Raw genomic sequence first — 13,718 nt, 5'->3', positions numbered from 1 at the left:
CCTGTAACCATGACACCTCTAGCTTTTCTTTCCTTGTTATACAGTAGTTAACTGTTATGAAAAGGGAGTTACAGAGAACGAAATGCACAGTACATGCCTCTATCTAAAGACACGGCAGTACTAGTAACAATTCACAACATTCTGCAGTATTTACAGGTTTTTCCACTAGGCTGCCCACAACACTCGGAGGGGAAGTTTGGCACCACTGCATTCCTGTGCCTCCGTGCTGGTAAAGGTCACTTCCCAGGAGCCTCAGGTCACACAGGAGAAAAGATCCCGGCGCCCTCAGGTGTTTGCCAGCCCTCCTTCCTTGACAACAGAGAATCCTTTCATAAAACACATTCATTTTATGTTTTGATATTTTAATGCTTCATTGGACTATTTAGAAATAGGAAAATCTTACATCCCCTCTTGAGAAATCTGGCAGGCATGTTTGGCTCATGCTGGGAAAGCAAAACCATTGGCAAACCCTCCAGTCTTTGCTAAAATTTAAAATGGAGAGTCCGAGTGTTAAACACATTTTTAACACCCTTTGGGAATGCTATGGCATCAAGCATAAAAGACTGAAGACCTAGGGAAGGGTAAATGTTCTTTTTTTTCACAGAACATTCTGGGGTACAAGAGTGACTTCCAGACCAACAGTAGGTAAGTCAGGTTTTTAGGGTAATGGGGAATAGAGATGCCAACACTTGTCCACTTTACCTATATTCGTGTTAAATGGATATTAATCTTAGTTGCAGCTTTAAGGAAGTGTTGTTCAGACTAGGAGCACAGTAGCTGTTCACATACCAGCACCAGTGCTTGCCTATTATCCATCAGTTTACATCGCCAAATGTGCTCTGGAGAATGCTTGAGCATTGACTTGTGGATTGACAGCAGAGTTAATGGACCAGGAGTGCAGGACTATTGAAGCAAATGTGGGGATGTAGAAAACAGGGATGGGGGTAGAGAGAAGCTCTTAGGATGATTTGGAAAAGAACTACTGATAGTTTACTCTGTCAGGCAGAGCTCAAAATATTTGTGTACATAGAGCAGAATGCAAGATAATGGAAATCGCTCATGAAACACTTAACAAGGTTTTTAACGATACACCTTGAGAATATGCTCCACTGTATGCAGAACAATTCCACACAAAAAATGTGCACAAAAATGGAGAGGCTGAAGGTTTCCACAGAAACATTGCCCTATAGCTGCATTACTCAAAGTGAATTTGCAAAAAGTGTCAAAAGAGTCTGGAAGTGGGATTCAGATCCTCAGCTGATGAAAACGTTTCTGTAGTTGGCAAAATCTGTGTTTTGTTTCCTGCTAAAATGTCTCAGAAGAGTGCAGACACACAAGAAAAAGTTGATTCTGCCTAAAATCCTTTAAGTATTCTACAGCACTAAGTGTGTTCAGCCATAGACTTAATTCAGACCATATGAACCTCCACAGTAATTTTCAAGCAATCAGAAGGTAACAGCTCCAGATCAAGAGACAGAAAAATACAGCTAGTGCCACACTACAAGCCTTGCACAGTATACTCATACGGAGTGCCAGGAATATCTGTTTCTGCCCAGTTGTTATCAGGCTGTTAAGCTGATATATAAAAGACAGTGAGAAGTGTTGTCACTTGCAGCAGGGATCAACAAGGCTGACAGAGCTCCAAAGCTGCAGCTGTAAATGGAAGAGTCAGTGTCATTTTAAAGGAAGTTTTAGAAGCAGAATAGAAGTCAGGAAAGAAAGAAAAATGCAGAGGCTGATGTAGATCAAGGCTGAAAGAAACCTCCCCACCATCACTTAGTCTCTCCTTAAAGCTCATGGTGGGGAAAAGCTAAATGTGACCAGTAACAGAGACTGTTCAGTAAATATTCAACTGGAGCAAGGAGCACCCAGCTGAGGCAAATTGCAAAGTGAGGTGAGCTAGGTAATGCGTGCTTGTTTTGGGTCTCCCATTGAAGCTCAGCCCTATGCTGCAGTAGTATGGCAGTGAAAGGGGTTCCAGTTGGTAGATGCCTGTAAGAAACAAGCCTAGCCAGCATGTGGTGTTGCTATCTGGCTGCTTTCCTGTGGCTTTTGGCAGGCTCAGTAACTGCAGCTAGCATCTGAGAAAGTCATGAAGACTGGGCTTGCCATTCACTTCTAGAAGTTGTCATTCCAGGTTGGGTGTGAAGCCAAGCTGTATGGCCAGAGCCCCGTGTGGTTGCAAGGGGCTGGCCCTGTCTTTTGTCAGCTTGCCTCTCTTCCTTGGAGACACAGTTCCAATTTTGAATGATGTGAACTGGTACGTCTCACTGCTCCACTGACCATGAAGGAAAATGTTAATCACACATATTTGTTACAAAGAAAAGACTCTACAGTTCAAACCACTCAAATTAGTAGCATTGGTACTGGCACACTGTGGAGCTTAAGGCATGTCTGAGTCATCACTATCAGCTAAACGAACATAATATTTTTGTGAAGGAGTGCTGTATTTTGCAAGCACCAAGGCTTTTAATGGAAGAACCCATCTCGAGTGTGAGTGTGTCTCTGGGAATATCATACGATCTGCTAAATCAAGATTTGGGAGTTCCAGAAGCTAAAAAAAGACAGCTCTGGCAATCACCCACAATGTGAATTATCTGTGTGACATCACTGAAGGGCCTGTTTGAAGATGAAAGTCCCCAGCCTACATTCAATGGCAACTTCCTGTGTGCTCACTGCTAGAGTGCTTGAATGCTTTGGGATGCTTGAGGTCTAGACAGTACACGAGTTTCCACAGCTTAGCAACTGCTTGCCCATTTCCAGAACTGTGTGGGACTTCCAAAGAGTGTGCTGGGCTGTCACTTCCACTGCCAATCAGTCAAGCAAAGTATTTGTCCTCACTTCTAGTTAAGTGTTATTCAGATAAGGCTTGGTGTGCTCTGAGAAATACATTCAAACACGGTGAGGATCTTTTCCCAGAAATCCCTTCTTGGAAGCTCCATATGCACTGCCTGTCCCAAAACTCTGCTAGAACTTATCTACTCTGAGCCGTGCAGGGAGCTGTGTGGGCCAACAGCTATTCAGGGGAGGACAAGAAACATCCCACCCCAGGCATTACAATTCCAAAAGTCAATAACATCCCTTTGACCCCTTTTCCAAATCCCCTTTGCACTGATGTTGGATTAAACGTCATGTAACTAACACACGGTTTTCGTTGCTTTCACCTATTTCTTCATTTCCATGTCCAAAGGGAAAATTTCCCAGCTCCTGACATGTATGTGGTTGTTTTCAGTTCAAAATACAGCTGTCAATCCCACATAAAACATAGGCTCCATTTCCTGCTCTTTCATTCCCTGGAGATGGAGGAACTGCTGCTTGGTCTCTGCTTTCCCTCCTCTCCTACCACATCCCTCCCTACCTCTTTAAAGCTATTCCTTTTTTTTTTTTCACAAACTTCCTTACAGCTATACTCTCCTCCTCTCCTCTGCAGCCCTTTGCCTTTCATATCCTCACTCTGAACCACTCTGCCCCATTCTTGCCTTACCTCACATTTCTCTGGACTCCCTCAAGCTCACTCATACCCTATGCATTGCTTTTGGCCTCCTCTTCCCTTGTGCACCCTGGGCTCTCTCTTCAGCATCCTCAAGCTCTGACTGTAGCTAACAGCTCCAGGTACTACTCTCACTTACCTCCCTGCTCCCTAATTCCCTGCCTGGATTTCTAAGAAATGGCCCCTTTCCTCTGCCTTTTCAGACTCATTTTCCTCTGTCTATAAGCAGCCTGCCAACTTCTTGGAGGCTTTCATTTCCAGGAGCATCCAGCTGGTGGAAGACTATCGCTGTCTTGGCAGAGGACCAGCTCAGTACAAAGTTACCAGGAGTGATTGCTTGGTTGGTTGAGAGCCCAAAAGAAAATGCTGAAAGATAAAGTTATTCTGAATAATGTGGATTTGTGTCAGCAAATCCTGTGGGAAAAAATATCAATATCAGATAATTCGAAACTTGTTAGACATGGTTAGAGGATATATCCTCTTTCTTGCTCCTTTCCTGGGCTCCTCACTTTCTCCTGTGGGTTATTCATCTTTTCCTTTGTCCCTGATGACTTCTGGTTTCCTTTTTCTACCATTTTTTCTCCTCTTGTGTTTGGGTTACAATGAGGAGTAAATTAACTGAAAATAAAGTTAAAAAAAATGCATCTCAAAAAATACCCTCAAGACAATCATAAGCATAGAAAAATCTGACCTTGAAATGCCTGTAAAAATCATGGAGAAGAACTCAAAACCAACTGCATGTGAAACTGCAAACAGGATAGAGGTAGGGGGGAGCAAAAGGAAAATGCATGACAAATCCACATGAAGTGTCCCAGACAGCTTTTGTCTGCACAGAAATGGTTTTATGGGATTCTCTGCAGAAAAAAAAAAAAAAAGGAACAAAAAAATTAAGGACGTGAGTTCAAAAGATCAAGTTGCATTTTCATTGATCTCAGACTTGTAAGAGCTGGCCCATCAATCACAGTTGCTTAAAAATTCCTATTAATGGCCTTGAGTGCTGGGGCTGCCCATATGGTTCATCTTTGTAACATTTGGGCATCTCCTTGGGAGCAGTGTGAGATCTGTCAGTGTCAGAGCCTGACGCTCTGTGCTCATCCCCACATCCCCACAACTGCTGAAAGGAAAATGCTGTCACTACGGGCTTGAAGAGCTCCATATGATTCCAGACAAAATAAGAGCAGAGGAGGAGAAATGAATGAAGACCAGAGGATTTGACTTTCACAGATGCTGGGGACCACTCCAGACCAAGGTAAAAACTCACTGTGTATTCCAGGAGGTGTATGGGCGAGCTTCAAGTTAAGGTTGCCCAGAGAGGTTGTGGAGTCTCCCCCTTGGAGAACTCTAGAGCCACCTGGATGTTGCCTGGGCACCCTGTTCTGTATGTCCCTGCTGGAGCAGTGGGATTGGACCAGACGGACCCTGAGGTCCCTGCCAACCTCAGCCAGCTGTGATGGTGTGGAGGTGCTGAAAGATGTTGCACTGAAATAAGCACCTAATTTGCAGTTAAGGAGCTGAGTGGAACATGGCTAGTAGATACTTTCAGACTAGGAAGGAAAATCAAGAGAAGAATTCCCTACCATTATGCTGAATGATGTAATCAACACCATGGTAGGCTTCAGATCTTGCCATGTACAGCTTGAACTCTTCTTGTTCTGAGCAGCGAAGTCAGCATGGTGGCAAATCCCTGACTGGTGATTATCAGTGCTTTGTACATGTTTGTAAAGCTGTACTCCTCACTGGTAGCTAACTCACACTCAGGGGCAGCAGATGTTCTTTTACTGAGCTGAAGAAGCTGTCTGGCTGTGGGCTTTGGCATATGGGCATCCCTGTTGATATGGACAGAAGATTAGGAATGTGCTTGATGTGGAACATGTTTAAGCCTTTCTGCTATTTCAGAGGAGTATCCCATCAAGCCAAGCTGATTCCAAGCTGTTCGTGCCGTAAGTTTTCCTTGGAGACGATTCATATCCAAAGCCAAAATTCAACAAAAATATCATTCCTTCTAACAGGCGTATATTTCTCTTTATAGTAAGTTCTCCTTATTCCTTGCATTGGGGAAAGTGTCATGAGGAGGCAGTTCTGAACTGGATCTTCAACTCAAGTCTGTACTGGATTTATGAAGTAACAAAACAACTTAGAAATGTACACTGAAAATAATTGTCCTGTAGCCTGACTTTGGTAAGAGCATTCATTTTGCCTCTGGTGTCCCAGAAGTTGTGACAGAGCAAGTAGGAACCATCAGTGTGGCCAGGAGGTCCTTTGAGTTTCCACCATCTTTCTGTAGAGAAATCATAGAATAGTACAATGAGAACAGTTAGGGTTGGAAGGGACCTTTAAGATCATCTAGTTCCAACCCTCCTGCTATAGGCAGGGACACCTCCCACTAGACCAGGTTGCTCAAAGCCCCATCCAGCCTGGCCTTGAATGCTTCCATGGAGGGAGCATCCACAATCTCTCTGGGCAACCTGTTCCAGTGTCTCACCACCCTCACAGCAAAGAATTTCTTCCTAATACCTAGTCAAAATCTACCCTCTTCTGGTTTAAAGCCGTTTCTGCTTGTCCTGTCGGTACAGGACAAAATCTGCAGCAAGAGGAAAATATTCACAAATTGTACTGCTCTCACACACTCGATTTGCCTCAAATAGTTCACAGCTTGTTTAAAATAAAAGAAAATTGTCTGTAGTTAACCAAGGTCAATGCAGGGACAGAGAGAGCAGTCACTTCCACTGCAGATGGGTTGGGAGTCATGTGGGATGCAAAGCTCAGGTGCTGCTCACAGGGGTCCAGGGCTAAGCAAAGGCCCATCTCCTGAGGGGCAGGCGACAGTCTGTTACGCTGTAAGAAAAGCAGTTTGCTGGAGAAGTAAGAACTGAGTTGAGATATCAGCGGGATTAGCCCTCTGTCCTCAGAGAGCCAGCCTGCTGCAGCAAAGTACTTGCAAGCACTTTGGATTAAGACTATTGAACAGAGACCTGGCTAGTGTTGAGTGTGCAGTGACTTTTTCCTACTTCTCATCCTTTGTACATGCATACACAGGCACAAGCAAGGTTTCTACAAGCTGAATGTCAGTGCATGTTCACTATTTCACACATTTTCATCTGGTTTCCTTTTGCTCAAATGCCTACTCATCAAAATTTTGAGTGGTCGAGAAAGGTAATCTGCATTCTGTGGACATCTGTTTCTTGCTGGTTCTACAAAGATTCTCTCTTTGTAGCTTCAAGTAACCACCCTGGTTATTTTCTCTTGTTCACTTCGAGCCTGCCTTCCCCGTGCTCATGGCAGCAACACTTTTTATGGTGGCTGCGGTAGGATCCCGGCAAGATGCCATAGTCCGTGTGATGAGAAGTAGTGACCTCATGAATTGGGGAGGGAAAAGAGGGGGCGAGACTGGATTTTTGGTTTTCTATGCTTAAATCCCATCAGGTTTTGTGTTTTCATTACAAATTCTTTCCAAAATACTGTATCTATTTTCCTTTAAGATACTATGACTGAAATGACTTTATGCTTTGCCTCCACTGATTATTTTTCTAAATAGAAAGAAGATATTTGTCTTCAAAAGCATTTTAAGCTCTTCCCCTCCAAAAAAAAAAAAAAAAAGAAAAACAGACTTAAAAAGGGACAAAATTGACCCAGAATTAAAGCAAAATAAAAATAGGAAGATGTGTGCTGTAGAAACAGGCAAGTCACAAAGGAGTTAAAGTTCTTCACGTGTGGCCAAATGAAATAAGACCTGGAGGGACACATGGTTCTCTCTCCAGCACCCCCTGGACTCTGAGATGTAGGCTTATGAAATGCCTGGGAGGCAAAATTGGCCCCCATTGTGTCTTATTTAACTTGGCTACTGAAGGGACTCACTTTTTTTTTTTTTTAATTTGGCTCTTCCTTCAGCTCTCACACCTTCCTTTAATGTAAATGCCCTTTATATTTCAAATATGCCTTTTCCCCAGCCCTCCATATCATATTGTTTGGACAACTGTATCTTTTTCTCTGTGCACCTACACAAGGCTGCTGGCACAAGACTGTTTATCGTTACACAGAGGGGGAGAAAAATCAAACTGAAGAGCCCTGTAGTTTCCAGGGGTGCATTTTCAGCTCTGTGTGCCAGTAAGGAGACTGCAGACCCAGATATTTGCACTGGCCAGCAGCAGCATGCTTTGGAGCAGCATGCATTTTCCTGCCTGTGCAGCCCACAGCCTTTACAGGCTCAGCTGGAAAGTCTTTCACCATCACCGTGCCAGTTCCAGGCCAAGTGTTGTAGAAGCACATCCATCCATGTCACTGCAGGCTCTGTTTCAATGACTACTGAGTCAGGAAACATCATAGCTTGCAGAACTGTCCATGTCTGGTGACTGCATGGAGTACAGAATTTCTTACTGTTTGAGGCCACCAAAACAGTACTCGAAGAAGGGCTTCTGCTGCTACACCTTTTCAGGGATTGAACACCAGCAGCCAATAACATTTTTCTTTCTGTTTTTGCTGAGAAGGAGAGGAAAAAAAAAAAAAAAAACAGAAGAAAATCTGAAAGGCCAGGAAATGGAAATGAATGGCTGGACACTTTGGGATTGCTACAGGCGGCTCTGGTTCATTGAGCTTTGCTGAGCTGCCACTTTGCTGTCCTGGGAGATACATTAGAAGATGATATTTAGAAATCATAAATAATCTCACTATATTGCAGCTGCTAGCATTCTGGGAAACATGGATAAAAGTAGTAGAGAACTGAATTAAAGAGTCCCCCAATGGAACAATTGTGGCAACAGCTGAAGGGAGAAAAAACATAGATATTATGGATGAATTAACCTAGAGAATTTTTTAGGTTTGGATTCGATCTCAATTGCATCTCAGCTGCTCTGAGAAATTGTGAACTTCTCACTTTCCTCCTATGGGCAACTCATGGATACTCTATGTTGTTTCTTCTGCTGTAGAACTGTTGGACTTAGAAATGGAAAACAGCATGAGCTACAGCCCACCCAGGACTGCTCCTGCACTACTTTCCTGAACTTCAGAGTTGTGACTGTTCCACAGATAAATTCAGCTAGTCAAGCTACTTTACTTGACATTGCCCCTTGAATTTCCCTTCTCTTACTATGTCTTCTCTTCACATAATGTTGTGTATGATAAAAGCTAAATCATTGCTGAAACTCAGTGTCGAGGGCTGTCCAACTGCTCTGAACATAGGTCATACATTGATTTGTACATGGCTATGGCCCCATCAGTTGAGATATGACTGACAGACCACAGATAGATCATTACAGATAACACACTGAAGAAGAAAATATGCATAAGAGTGAGTTGGCCATAGATAAGTAGTTTTAATGTGCTGAATTCTATCTCTATTAAGAGCTTTATTTTAATATTCATTCTTCCATGCCACTACAATTGAAAACTTGAAAGCAACAGCCAGAGATGTTCTCAACGCCTTTTTTTTTTCTGTAAATAGCGATGACCATCTTTTTCAGATCTGAAATTTCCTTTCTCCCATGACATTTTTCAGATGTCCACAGATCCAAAAACCAACCACTTCTTTCTTTCTGTACTGTCTTGGGTTTTGAACTCATAGACTGGTATGCATTAACATCAGTGCTTAGTTTTATTAATAAGATGTTTTACAAACTCTTCATAATTTTCTAAAATTTTGGTTTTTAAAAATCATTTAGTCCTCTCAATGAATTCAAAGAGTCAGTGGTGATTTCTTTCCACTGTGTTAATGTATTTTTTCTCTTAGAAAGCTTTTTGCGTATATTTATTTTCTCGTGTATTTTCAAAAAATCCCTTCTTATTTACTTTTATTCCCTATATTCTTTTTGTTTCCTTTCCTTTCTTCCTCCCTCCCTTCCTTCCCTCCCTTCTTTCCCTTCCTTCCTTTTCTTCCTTCATTCCTTCTTTCTTTTTCTTGTGAATGACAGTGTTTAGCAATTAGCTCATGTTGTCTGATATGTTTAGGTACTACAGACAGTGTATCAATACAACAAATTTAATAAATCAACTTTTCTTTTTTTTTTTTTTAATTGAGTGAATGTTCCCTTTCAAAGGCTGAGTTTTTTGTTGATATGATTTTTATCTTTGTGGTCAGAAACTAAAACATCACCAGACCAGTTTCTTTGGACTATTTCAAATTCTCCATTCAGGGAGGAGGGCAGTTTATTATGTGTTATCTGCACGTATCTGAGCTATCCACTGATCATCTTTCCAGACCCTGTGTTGTATCCTTTGCTATGTGTTCATGGCCAATTCTTTCTCATTTTGAATTTATTTTTCATTTCTATGTAGACTTCTTCAGACTAACTTAACCTCCTTTTGAAAAATATTTTCTTTATTTTTTTTACCTTCTCTCTGTTCAACAAACTTTTTGTTGGATTTTTTTAATTTGGTCTTTTGTACAGTTTGAGACTGCTCCCCATTTCATAATGTTCACAGAGCTAGAAGTTAGAATAGTAGTGCTACATGTAGGAACTGATTTGAGAAAACTGAGTGCAAAACTGCATAAAACTCATGCTCCAAAATGTATGTCTCCAACTATTCTGGGCAGAACCACCTGCATGCAAGGAATGATTAACATTGAACTTCCCCTTCATCTTCTGGCTTCCCTTTGGACAGGTTTTTTATACCTTTCAGGAGTTACAGATACTGAGGCATGAGAATCATGCTTAGTTACCCAACAGAAATCTTAGATGACTTTGCTGCACACAATCTTTTCCTTCCTCATTTTGTGTAGTTGCTTTTAAAGCTCCTCTTCTTCTTGTGTCAGAAGAAGATAAAAGTCACAGAGTACTGTAGTCTTGTTACCACCCTCCCATTACTGTATCTCAGGTTTTTTGCTAAGTCATCAGTGCTGGGATCTTGGTGAAAGTAACAAGTTTCTCTGTGTTTACCGGTTTCACTGTTGTTGATCATGTCTCTGGCAATCAGTATAGGTCATTATTTGAATCCTTGCTCTTGTATTCCTCTGGTGCTTTTACATACACACATCTGCATTCATAATTTCTTCATACTTCCATAGCAACATAATATAAACCATGGAATACAGTGCTGGCCCAGGTTTGGATGGTGTTGGCAGGCTATACTTACGTTTATGCTGGGTTAATTGGACCACAGCTTGTTCCAGCCTTAGTGGGAGAGGCAGATGCAGGTAATTACATCAGGTTTGCAATCACTAGAGTGAATTATTTATTTAAGACATCGAATTGGCTGCAGTTTTTCTTTGTGCATGTTTCTGGGCTAGTTACACCATCTGAAAGTCTAATGGTATTAATGTTCAATTACCAGAATGCACATTAAGGGAAATACTATAGAACAGCTCAGGTAGAAAAGGAACTGGAGTCCACGTCACTCCCCTCTGCCATCCTGATTCTCACAGAAGAAATACTGGGAAGGCAATGAGTGTTGCAGTATGTTGTGAGGGCAGTTGTTGATATAGTCTGGAAAGGAAAACCCACCCCAGGCACAGGTGCCTTCACTAAGTACATATGAAGGCAGACTTGGCTGAATCAGCACTATGCTCCTCATCACCTTAAGAGGAAGGCTGATGCTCTCTGCTCACAGTCCCAGCTAAGCCAGTTCTGGGTCTCTGCAGTATTGCTGAGTCCAGTCAGTTGGAAATAATGTCATGAGGTGCGCACGGTGCCAGCTGCTAAAAGGGAGACATGAACTGTCCTGTCTGTGAACGTGTACAAGAGGAGCACGCAGAAGTCACTCTATGTATATCAGCAGAGAAGCTGAATGGCAGAGCTTCCAAAACACTCTGCAAATTTAGAACATTGCTGGGATAAGAACAGCATCTGTAGGGACTTCAACCAGTGTAAAATTACACAGGCTCCTAATCCTTCTCCCCCACAGCATACAACAAGTTCCATATTGAGTTAGAAAAAAAGACTAGCTCAGAGCTCCAGGGATAGACTGTTGCACAATTAGCCCTGCTGTGGAGGTTTATTGAATCAACTGATGCTGACTGCTATCCAATACAGTAGCCACGCTCATCACTGGGCTGTCGCAGCACAACAGCAATTGCATGCAACAATGTGAGCTGTAATTTTTTTGTCCAGTTGCCCATCCAGGCAGACCAGAGTTGTTGGGGATTACTGTCATGGACAGAATCTAATATTTAAAGAGGTGTGCTCCATATACCACTCCCATTGTCTGTGATCATATTATTTTTCTGGGTTAATAAACAGTTACTGACATGAAAAAGCAACACTTGAAAAGAGTTTCAAGGTCCTTGGCTGTCTTCTATACGTTTTCCTATATAGTAATTACAGGCAAATTACAAGGAGCAGTCAGGAAACTGAGTGAGCTACTTCCCCAGCAAAAGTTTTGTGGACCAACAGTGGGCTACATAAACTCCTCCGCAGCAGAACAAGAGATGTACCTCTAATGGTCTTAGAAATGGTCCTGTCAACGAACTCAAAATGCAGTCTCAGTGACATCGCAAAAAGACCTGGCCAAAAGACCTGGTCCTGCAGACTGATTCTCTAAAGAAGAAAAAAAGGCTGATGGAGACAGATGTTCTTTGGGTGGGAGCTGGCATATTTATAGTAAATTATCCTTTGACCACACCGGCACTCTCTTCACAAAGTTCTGTCACGCTCTTAAAGCTGTGTTCCTGGTGCTTGACTAGCATATCATTGGCATGCTCAGGCATCTCTCTGCCTAGCCCTTGGGTGCACTTTCATGTTGTTCTTTTGTTTAGAATGATGTCCAACATGCAATGTCCAGCACAACTCATCTGCTGACACAGGCACAGGTTCTAACATACAACCTGTGTTCTAGGTGAATGTTCCTAACTGTGCTGAGAAAAAAAGCTAAACTTTTATTTTATTTTATTTTATTTTATTTTATTTTATTTTATTTTATTTTATTTTATTTTATTTTATTTTATTTTATTTTATTTTTGTGGCAAATGTCTGTCTGTCAACCCTCACCTACATCAGTAAAGCTTCAACCAGTATGCAGTAAATCAACTACACTAGCACATAACCCACCATGATTTTTGCTGTGGTATATTTAATATAATGTCACAGAGCACGTATCTTAATCTGTTTTATTGTCTGTGCTCTAAGTATTTTGCTTTAGTACACAGCATTCATGTCCTCCAAGAACACTATGTTGCACTGAGTGCAATGTTCTGATATCACTGAGCTGCACCGACTGTGCACACAGTAATATTTATGACCTCAGCCTGTCAGTGTATAAAGAAACGAAGCTAAATAAATTTTCAAGGCTTGCTGACAAATCTGCTCAGATTATTTTTGCTCCTATCATCTTCATTTGTGTAATAGTTTGAAAGGTTTACATTTGGAAGAGCCTCTACTGCAAGATGAGAGATCTCCTATTATGGATATTTCCACTACTTTTCCTGGCATTTGGATTGGTCTTTTAAAAAAGGACTCTTCATACAAGAGGTACATGACATTTCGTCTTTTAATTCTGCAGCATCCAGCTGGGAGATGCAGAGCTTTCTGCGCTGTAAGCCAGAAGCCTGGCTTAGAGCAAATGGGTGAGGCATGTTGGAATAAAGAGCTCTGGCTTCTGTGACACTTTCCTCTTGATAGATACTCTCTTGGCTAACATGAATGTGCCAAGTGGATCTAATGGGAGAGTGCATGCAGGATACCTGGCCTTGGTGTGGCTTTTCTGAATGTGATGATGTCGTGTGGCCTTCTCCACTCTGATAAAAAGAGTAAGGGCTTAGTCTCTCTCCCCTGTCTGATATAGGAACTTATGTCTTTGAGACAGTAACCACACTGTCAAAGCTACTTAAAGTTAGAAAAGGAGTTCAAGTTTTTGTGGTGAAATATGGAAGGAAGGAGAGGAACCACACAACTGAAGCTTCTCCCCCTGCTCACACTTGCTTTGCAAATCAAAGGCTCCTGATTGAGAGCACGTCCATGCCAGGAAGGCTGGCTAGCCCTGTGGTTATGGCAGCTATCCAAGGAGAGGGAGTTTTCCAGGTATGGCTGCTGAATTCTGCGTACTGTGACTCATGTCTCCCATGAGGCAAGCTGGTCCCACGTGGATGTCCCAAACTGGCCCTGGCGCATCTCTCACATTGCTTGGGCATTGCCTCTTTTTTGGAAAGCCTCAGTAAAATGTGGCAAACAGCTCAGAGCCTTCTGTCCCTACAGAGTCGATGGAGAGAGAAGAGCCTCTGCTGTACACAGGATATCTCTGTCACACATAAAATCACTTCAGATTCACTGCCCACTTAGTTTTTTAGGAGGTCACAAGTTCTTAA

The sequence above is a fragment of the Numida meleagris genome, chromosome 1, assembly GCF_002078875.1.
Source record: "Numida meleagris isolate 19003 breed g44 Domestic line chromosome 1, NumMel1.0, whole genome shotgun sequence".
Lineage (NCBI taxonomy): Eukaryota > Metazoa > Chordata > Aves > Galliformes > Numididae > Numida > Numida meleagris.
Note: the sequence above shows the minus strand (reverse complement) of the source record.